At 35.5% G+C, this 11,142-nt stretch overlaps 1 long non-coding RNA gene across 3 annotated transcripts; it reads right to left on the bottom strand.

The window, feature by feature from the left end:
* Nucleotides 1-247: 247 nt before the first annotated feature.
* On the bottom strand, nt 248-8,470 carry LOC123749124 (uncharacterized). Of its 3 annotated transcripts, none has more exons than XR_006771858.2 (5): nt 8,406-8,470; nt 8,041-8,128; nt 6,360-6,488; nt 5,688-5,799; nt 248-1,540 (listed from the first exon to the last, which is right to left on the bottom strand). It is a non-coding gene; the product is annotated as an uncharacterized lncRNA (long non-coding RNA). The 3 variants fall into 3 exon arrangements; XR_011225455.1 differs by lacking the exon at nt 8,406-8,470 and adding an exon at nt 8,328-8,348; XR_011225454.1 differs by lacking the exon at nt 8,406-8,470 and adding an exon at nt 8,218-8,238.
* Nucleotides 8,471-11,142: the final 2,672 nt, after the last annotated feature.

Here is an 11,142-nt window from a genome sequence, read left to right as displayed (position 1 = left end):
TCCTTTTTTTTAATATTTATTATTATTATGTTTCAATATTCAGTTTAATTTTCAATAAATAATTTGTAATAATAATAAACGTTTTTCACAACTATTCTTTAATTTTTTTTTTTTAATATAATGCTTTCATTTTACTAATGTATTTTTCTTTTCCCGATTATTATATATATTATACATACGTACGTGTCACCTTTGACTCAAGACAAAACACAAGAGGTTGTTAAAAACAAATTTACAAAAAACAACCTTCAATTAAAGTATGTTTATTTACACAATAATAATCATTACATCTCAAACGGATACAGTAATTTAGGATATTTCTACTCACCTCTAACTGCACAACATAAAGGGGGCCGCACAAATTCACTGATTACAAATACACAGTACAACAATACTCTTAAATATAGTAAGCACACCATTTCAATGTTACACTCGGGGCAAAATTCTTGTATGTCCCAGGTATACTGTCTATCAATGATATCACACATCAAAACTATTTTACGTGCTACACTACTTATTGATAACTATACACACTTCAATCACTTTACAATCGAAAGCACATTATGTATTAAACTTCAACTATCTTAATACACAAGTTTAAAATATATTGTTAACAAACACTCACGAGTACCTTAGGGTATTTCTACCCCTTCCCGGCGCACATACTCAATTAGTACAATTACAACAATCCTATTTAACATTTCACGTTCATATATTCTTAGATAATACTATATTACTGTACATCAACCACACTAAATATTAACACATTAACCCTCAAAGTTAATATTCTCACTACTTCCTTCAATGATTCATAATCAAAATATCTTTGCCCTCTCCGTCACATTCCGTGAGATACGAGATTTTCTCAGACAAACACTCTCCCAACACAGTAACTATTGTGCAACTGACCAAAACTGTTACAAACATCAAACGTATTATTCATATCTATTTCCTATTGTACTTCTCTATACACTTTTACTTTAACATTTGTTTCGACATTTCTCACTACAGAACGTTCAACGCTAACAATACTACAAACTTACTTTTCTGAGGTTCAAACAAAACGGCCTCACAATGCCCACTTGTTTTTTTTATATTGCTAATATTGGACTTATTTATTAACTTTTATTATATATTTATATTAAATAGTATAATGACCTATTCTTTTTAATTACTAAATTACCGATTTACAATTATTTTTAACTATTTATTGACTGGTCCTTAACAATCAAGTATTAACCAATATTTATAATGATTATTCTTTATAAACTATAATACAATTAATAACAATCTAGAAATACTATATGAAACTTGCATTATTTTATTTACAATCATTACAATTCTTCGGAGTATTTCTTAGCTATCTGCAGCCTTATCAATTTGGGGGTTCCGCCGGAGCACCCCCAAGGCCCAACGCGGCGCCTGCCCGCTGTAACTACGAATGTCTGTCGACATCATGGCCGCAGTAGTCTTGCCCTCGGGCTCCATCCCTTTTCCTTGTTCATCAATGGTGTACCTCGTGCGCCTTCCGTAGTCGGTTCTGGAAGTATTAAGGCAGTAAGGGTGGCCACAAACGGCCATGCACTATGAACGAGACAGCCAACGAACCTAACCCTTAAGGGTACTGCTGAAATTATTTTCTAACAGGAGGGGGACATTTCCACAAGCCTCATTAATGGATAAAGCCAGGGTGATACCCTGTGCGAAATTCTGAAAAGGAACACTGGAACAGGGGAAAGCAGTGACTACACGGGAAAGGAAGAGAAACAAAAGTCTTCCAGGAAACTACTCGGTAGCGAAGTAACGTAACTAACAACCCAAGCAGAACTTTACCGGGAAAAACAACCACCACTAACAAACAATTATTTGGGGGGGGGGGGGGGATACAGTTACCGTATCTGGGTCAAGGGCACAAGTTAATCCAGGGGGAGGGATCTAGCAACCAATATTTAATTTCTAAATCTTCTAATATATTATTATCAAAAAACCAAACAATCAATATTTACATGACGAGTATATCATGTATATAATATCCTAATTTATCAATAAAACCATACATCTAATATAAAAAACGGCTCCTAAGGCGCAACTGCAACATCCTTCCGTCCACAGTGACACGAACACAATTTATAAGTTTGGTAACACTCCCCCTTACAGTCATCTCCATTGTATGTTGCCCTCCCAAACCATTTTACACCTCAATAGTTAGCCTAAAATACTCCATTAAGACGCGTAATTGTCTTTACTCTCAGTCTCCATCAGCAGTCTGCGACCACCAGTACCCCAAGAACTTAAATATCTGGGGATCTGAAGCAAACTTAAATGCACACAACGAAGGCTACGGATCCGTCAATGTCGATTATTTCTTCTCATTAATATAGTAAACTAACATAAATAACGACGAACATAGTAAACAAACTACCACACTCATAATATTTTCATACCGACATGATGCGAATAATACAATGAATGACTAATATACATTATTCTAGCAACTATTCAATATACACACATTTACATATACACACACATTCACAAACAATAACTAGTAACTTACAAATATAACTCAGTTTGCACTAACATGTAAAACACAGACAACCACTAGAGGGATAAGGAAAAGCACAAAATACTCCTTCCAAACTACTACGTCCCAGGACAAGTAGCCGGCTAACAGGCCGGCCACCGCCAGCTAAGGCCTCCACAGGGGTCCCGGCTAAGGCCGTAACGAACTGGCCCAGCTAATGGGCATAGTACGGGACACACCGAGGGCATGGCGGAAAATGCCACATAAAACGATAACAAGTCAAGCAAAGGCACCCGATAACTAACGCGACTAAAACCCGGACCTAATAATAAAGGACTTAAGTAATACTATCATACAGTAGGAACTCTATAAATACATCAATAACTATTTCTCCCACACTGGGGAGGAGGAAGTAAGCACGGAAACCCCTAACCTTAAACAAACAAACAATAACCTACCATCCAAAAAACGAACACTAGTGGTCAACAAGGGCAAAATAAGCCCTTAAACACTTGACAAATGTCAACTGTAGAATCCGGTATCTGAACATCAGCTGCAACACCTCCAGCTGGACCATCTTCCACCTCAACAGCACCAACCTGGGACAGCAACAGCTGTACCCACAGCAGCTACAACACCGACTGGCCGGAATCTCACCAGCCGCAACACCAACAGCAGCTGCACAACAAAATGGAGCAACAACGTACGGACAGTGCCGGCTCGGACACTAGGGCAGACGGCTGCACCAGATGCAACACACCAAACTGACCATCGCCAGCTACAACAGTCACACGTCCCACGAAAAACATCGCCCGGACATCAACCCCTCAACGAAGGCAGCCAACACGTCGGTGCATGTGAAAACCTTCCGGCCTACACCGACCAGACAACACGTCGGATAACCAGCGGCCCGGGAGCCTGCAGATTATTTCCCCTTACACCCGGTACACAAACAGACTGGAAACGTTTATTGATACTCAAAAACCAAACTAAGTACCGACAGCTATACATTACCAATGACAAAGTAAACAAAACAAGTATAAAGGTCAAACGATAAGTAAAATGACATGCACTTAAGCAATGCATAAATAGCAATAAATTCCTGAACGAACTAATCAGAATACGAGTCCAAGATAAACTTAAAGAGAGGCATGAGGCCCCAAGACAGCGTCTAGTACATCCTAGCTGACTTTCTTTAAATTATGCTTCAACTTTAACTTAAAGTCAACATAATTGTAAACCAGTCAACATAATTGTAAACCAGTTAAGTAAAAACATCAAGCAACAGCAATGTCAAATGAAGGAATTTGCCACAGGAAACTATACGTAAATGCACGCCAAGAATAAACTTCAAGCAAGAGGCAAGGGCCCGATCCCTGCAACTATCACATCCTACCTGACTAAGTTATTATGTAAATCCAAACCACAAGTTCAACAAACGAATGTCAAAACACATAAAAACATGCAGCTTGACACTGCATAACAATCATTAATAAATTAAGGTCACTTATGGAAATTACAACTCCATGAAAACTTAAAGCTAGGGGCCGGAGGCCTGTGTCACAGCACCTACCTGACTTAAGTTATTAGGTCAAGCGATAAGCAAAATAATCAACATGTGTGTCAACCAGTAATAAATACATACATGCAGCAAGACGCTGCATAATTTGCGGGAATAATTAGCTTTTGTAACTAAACGTAAATGAAGGCCCACTAATCTTAAAGCACGAGGCAAGGGGGGGGGGGGCCTACTCCGCGCCTATCACAACCTACCTCAGTTACTTGATAACTTATTGCCAAACAACAGTTAAACAATCACAATTGCAAAACCAGTAAGAGTAAATAACGTGCAGCTTGACCCGCATAAATTATAGTCATAAATTTAGGTACATTCAAATTATATTGGTATTGCGTAACATTAAAGTCAAAAGCATCACGCTTGTACCTCACGAAATAGTTAAACCTAGGTTACGTTACTTAACACAAGACTTAATGATTTATTTATTCACTTAATAAAACATGCACGAGGCCAATGCATAAATTTTATTTAATTGCAGAGAAAATTCGTAGTTCAAACCCCAAGGAAGGTAACAGCAACAGACTTGGACCCGTGATGCTGGTCAAAGATAAATCAATTGTCACCCATAACAAATTGTAACTGAAAGACAATATTAGTTTTTTATATAGCCAGCATTTACAGTAGGGTAAGTCATTTACAGTCAATGATCTAACACTACATTCACGTCTGCTTTACATTTATATCTATAACCAATTTCACTTCATTTCGGTAACGTTTCACATATTAAAAACTTATTACCTTGGCATTCTAGGGAATACAATAACATTTATATATACAAGGTACATTGCCTTTTTTTATAATACATAGCATGGTATTTACACTTGTAAGGCCATTAGTACGCGCAGCGTTTCGGCAAAGTCCTTATTGTAAGATAATTTTTACTACCTCAATTCTAGCGGATTTAATAACGTGATTCATACATTGCAACAAACTATACATCAGATTAGTACGTACACGTATATTCAACCACATTGGTATATTAAACCTCCGAATGCATTGACAGCTTCATTGCTAATTTAAACTAAGATTAATAGGCACCATACAGCTAATTGAAACCACATAACACACCAATGATCACAATGGTAAAGTTGTTTTTTGCATTGGGTACATGATTACGAGATTGGGGACCACTAGATACAATCAATTTTTAAACCAACTATGTACAACAATATGAATATGCAATTAGGTACTTTTTAGTTTAAATATTAGGTAATTGTAAACCTATTCTTCCTAATTACGTACTTTATATTAATGGATTACAGTCAGAAGATTATTAGCAATTTAGGTACCTCTATTTTAATTATTTACTTATGATTCCCTACAACTATATCCCTTTACGATTCAACAATTCCCCAACAATATTTATCTACATCAACTATATATTTCCCATTCATTGACAACACATTTAATGCCCTCTGTAAGGACAACCCCTTCTACGCGACTCCATCCTATTTCTCTATTATATATATTCAACTTTCAATATCAATCCACATTAATAACTATTCAAAACCCGCTGGGTATCTAATTAGATGCTAGACGATTATCCACTATCAACATTTACGACCTATTTTAATTCTTTCGTACCTTGTATCCAAGACAGAAACTGGATCCTTCAACAGCTGGAGGTTGTGTCCCTAGAGTAACTACACACGATGGTACCAACGTCATCCACCTCGAGGGTCCTCAACCGTGTCACCTGCGAAACTATATTCTATTCAGGATTCTGAACATTCATATACGATAAACATTCCTTATCACCATTACTATCTCAAATACACGCCAATGCACTGTTCAAACAACAAGACACCTTAGGAGGGAGGGGAGGGGGTGCCTCAGGGGCCAATTTTGAAATGGGACATGCATCGAGTTATGAATCCAAGCGCCAGTCCACCTTCCAGACACTCTGGGGGGGGGGGGGGTTTATCAACTAAGCTTAATCTCTTCTCTGGGAGCTGCGAGTGTGTGACCTGTTCTTCATGTCTATTTCACCATCTATGGATGAATACCGCGTAGCATTCAGATACACACACACAACAAAGCTTCCACACGTTATGTTCACTTACAGCCATTTAGTTTTATTACATAATAAAAGTGCTCCGTCTAGTAAGGCTGGGTCTCATGACGTCTAATGCTCAAAGTACACCACATGATTCATTCAGGAATGATAATATATTTAGTACTACTTGGGATTTCAGTTTTATGCACTACGTAACTAAATTCTTGGAGGAAGATGTGTTGATATAACATATCACTCACCTGCAGGTCACAGCCTCTTCCATTACTCTCCAGTGTGGCGTTGGTTGGTCTCCACCAATGCTGCTTTCACCACAAATACATACTTCACCATTGCTGTTTCGCCCGGCCCGCACCTCTCCACACGCTGATCTGCATGAAATATAATGCATAATATCCATCCATTTAACCTTAATAACAATTGTTATTAAGGGCTACAAACATCGATTTATGAACACTCTAGTCCTAACTCCTTACACAATTATTTCTTCCATCCAAAATCTTTTCCTATCATATTCTATATTTCTAACTAACAATTTGTAGATTACTTTCTGATGTCTTCCATCATCTAAACGCTGTTACACGTTGCTAAACTATAATACATAGCAAAACATGTCTCGCAGCTCTGACGAGAGCTAATTTTTTTTTCAATACCATCAAAGCGCAGCCATGACAATACTCAAAAACACTCAACCCCTCACTCAAAACACCATGTCGGGTATACCTACAATCCGAAGCTAAACACGAAATTGAAATTTATTCGGGTTTCCTGATCGCGCATAATCATCCTCCCTTATCACAATCTCTTAGTTCTGGCTAGACAACATTAACTGCCAATTAATTACCTACCAGTAGTAATTAGGGTACCTATATCACAAAATTGCATTATTATGTTACACGGAAAGGAGACTATGTTCCTAGTACACAATTCTCAATTAACACTACAAAATCAAGCCCACACCATATACTTCCTGCTACACAATGATAACCAACAACTCGTGGACCAATAGCTGAAGCTCAACCTTAACTTACAAAAGTGACTTACTCTTGACATGTTTTTTTTCACTTTTGCCTCAAACTACGCTGTTAGAGCGCACGCTATCCCGCTCACTACACAATTACACCAATATCAACAACCACCACCACCTACACACTCCCACGTGTACCGTCGCCAGACACCTACAGTAAACATCACAAATACTGTCACGAGGCTCACATCTCCAGTTGAAATTAATCAACCATTGGTCGCAAGTCAACCATAACCTTATCACCTACACGTATAAATGATAAAGCTCAATATTTTTTATGACATCTTTGTCCTACGAAGGAGGTCGCGCTTATTTCATGCTGTATATTCAACATTATAAACAAATTCACTTAAAAAAACATTATTCAAATATTACTGCCATTATTATCAACTATGTACCGAAAACGACTCCGGTCAATTTATGTCTACGTCCTTCTACGAGGACAGGAAGGCTACGTATTGTCAACAGTTCCCCTCCCCCTCATACGTCAAATTATGTACCCACGTAACCCGAACACTTTAAAGTGGTGGGGGGGAGGGGGGGGGGGACAACAGCACTTTAAAATTTGATAACTACACTCGACCCCGACCGAGAGCGCCCAAAGCCTATCCACAGACTTATTCACTACTCTCAATCAGCAAAGTTACCGGAAGCAACACCACCATCCTCCTTCCACACTAGATTTTTATACTATTTTAACATTAATTACCGTAAAAAGTTGTTAAGTGGTGTAACTCATACCTTTTCATATTTAAAACTGATGGGGGTCCTAATATGGCTGTAGTAATAACTGCTCAAACTTCCATTGCCCAAATTAGGCTCTAAATTACGCTATTCCTAATACAATATTACTATGCCTCTAACTATTTCCAGTGTGCCGGATAGGCCCATCATACCTTGGTAACTCAAGTACCACTACTGGAACATCTGCCACCACCTTCTGCTCGCCAGGGTATGACTCCAATCATCCCTCCTTCAAGACTACTGTGGAAAAAAATACCAATGTTACAAATCAATACAGTACGTAAACATTATTAAATATCTTTTAGTACTGATTATGGGTCAGGACTAACACATATCGCACTATATATACACCCCAACACGGGGTATATACGACAGCTAACAATAATAGAGATTTTTGCCCCTATGTGCGTTTTGACGGTGTACAGAGTGACAGTGTAACCTAGGGGTCTGTCACCAAAGCGAACCCCAAAGGGTAACGGGCTACCAGCTAATAGTAACATCACGCCCTAACACTAACTTGTACACCTCTACTCGGCTAATTCTAGGGGCAAAATAACGTTCCGTTGCGCCTGAATGAGCAGGTGGACTCAATAGCCAATCACGTTTCTCATTTGCAGTTGACGTCACATTGTCGCAACCTGTACGGTCATTCGTCGCCTCGACGTAATTGGATACCCGAGTAGTTAATGAGATTTATTTTTGGAAAATGAAATATATACAATAAAATGTATACACAAACTATAAGAAACATACATGTACCAAATGAATGAGATTTTATTCAGTTTTATATAATTTACCTATTTTAAATTATCTGTTAGATTACGCACCTGCCAGAAACGCTGCGCGTACTAGCGGCTTTACAAGAGTGTAATTACTGTATTATGCTATGTATTCCCACAAACACAATGTACCTTCTTGTATATAAATTACAATTTGTAACTCTATTTTTGCTAAACATTCAGAAGTAAATGAAGGTTCGTTGAAGAATATTCTTCAGTACTGAAGAATATTCTTCAGTACTGAAGAATATTCTTCAGTACTGACGAATATTCTTCAGTACTGAAGAATATTCTTCAGTACTGAAGAATATTCTTCAGTATTGAAGAATATTCTTCAGTATTGAAGAATATTCTATAGTATTGAAGAATATTCTATTGAAGAATATTCTTCAGTATTGAAGAATATTCTTCAATACTGAAGAATATTCTTCAATACTGAAAAATATTCTTCAATACTGAAAAATATTCTTCAATACTGAAGAATATTCTTCAATACTGAAGAATATTCTTCAATAGAATATTCTTCAATACTGAAGAATATTCTTCAATAGAATATTCTTCAATACTGAAGAATATTCTTCAATACTGAAGAATATTCTTCAATAGAATATTCTTCAATACTGAAGAATATTCTTCAATAGAATATTCTTCAATACTGAAGAATATTCTTCAATAGAATATTCTTCAATACTATAGAATATTCTTCAATACTGAAGAATATTCTTCAATACTTAAGAATATTCTTCAATACTGAAGAATATTCTTCAATACTGAAGAATATTCTTCAGTACTGAAGAATATTCTTCAATACTGAAGAATATTCTTCAATACTGAAGAATATTCTTCAATACTGAAGAATATTCTTCAATACTGAAGAATATTCTTCAATAGAATATTCTTCAATACTGAAGAATATTCTTCAATAGAATATTCTTCAATACTGAAGAATATTCTTCAATACTGAAGAATATTCTTCAATACTGAAGAATATTCTTCAATAGAATATTCTTCAATAGAATATTCTTCAATACTGAAGAATATTCTTCAATAGAATATTCTTCAATACTGAAGAATATTCTTCAATAGAATATTCTTCAATACTGAAGAATATTCTTCAATAGAATATTCTTCAATACTATAGAATATTCTTCAATACTGAAGAATATTCTTCAATACTGAAGAATATTCTTCAATACTGAAGAATATTCTTCAGTACTGAAGAATATTCTTCAGTACTGAAGAATATTCTTCAGTACTGAAGAATATTCTTCAGTACTGAAGAATATTCTTCAGTACTGAAGAATATTCTTCAGTACTGAAGAATATTCTTCAGTACTGAAGAGTATTCTTCAGTACTGAAGAGTATTCTTCAGTACTGAAGAATATTCTTCAGTACTGAAGAGTATTCTTCAGTACTGAAGAGTATTCTTCAGTACTGAAGAATATTCTTCAGTACTGAAGAATATTCTTCAGTACTGAAGAATATTCTTCAGTACTGAAGAGTATTCTTCAGTACTGAAGAATATTCTTCAGTACTGAAGAATATTCTTCAGTACTGAAGAATATTCTTCAGTATTGAAGAATATTCTTCAGTATTGAAGAATATTCTTCAGTATTGAAGAATATTCTTCAGTATTGAAGAATATTCTTCAGTATTGAAGAATATTCTTCAGTATTGAAGAATATTCTTCAGTATTGAAGAATACTGAAGAATAGTATTCAGTACTGAATACTGAAGAATATTCTGAAGTACTGAAGAATATTCTTCAATACTGAAGAATATTCTTCAATAGAATATTCTTCAATACTATAGAATATTCTTCAATACTGAAGAATATTCTTCAATACTGAAGAATATTCTTCAATACTGAAGAATATTCTTCAATACTGAAGAATATTCTTCAATACTGAAGAATATTCTTCAGTACTGAAGAATATTCTTCAGTACTGAAGAATATTCTTCAGTACTGAAGAATATTCTTCAATATTGAAGAATATTCTTCAATACTGAAGAATATTCTTCAATACTGAAGAATATTCTTCAATACTGAAGAATATTCTTCAATACTGAAGAACATTCTTCAATACTGAAGAATATTCTTCAATAGAATATTCTTCAATACTGAAGAATATTCTTCAATAGAATATTCTTCAATACTGAAGAATATTCTTCAATACTGAAGAATATTCTTCAATAGAATATTCTTCAATACTATAGAATATTCTTCAATACTGAAGAATATTCTTCAATAGAATATTCTTCAATACTATAGAATATTCTTCAATACTGAAGAATATTCTTCAATACTGAAGAATATTCTTCAATAGAATATTCTTCAATACTGAAGAATATTCTTCAATACTGAAGAATATTCTTCAATAGAATATTCTTCAATACTATAGAATATTCTTCAATACTGAAGAATATTCTTCAATACTGAAGAATATTCTTCAATACTGAAGAATATTCTTCAG

Source organism: Procambarus clarkii, chromosome 84, assembly GCF_040958095.1.
Source record: "Procambarus clarkii isolate CNS0578487 chromosome 84, FALCON_Pclarkii_2.0, whole genome shotgun sequence".
NCBI lineage: Eukaryota > Metazoa > Arthropoda > Malacostraca > Decapoda > Cambaridae > Procambarus > Procambarus clarkii.
The sequence above is the reverse complement of the archived record's forward strand: the minus strand, read 5'-3'. Positions and strand labels throughout refer to the sequence as shown.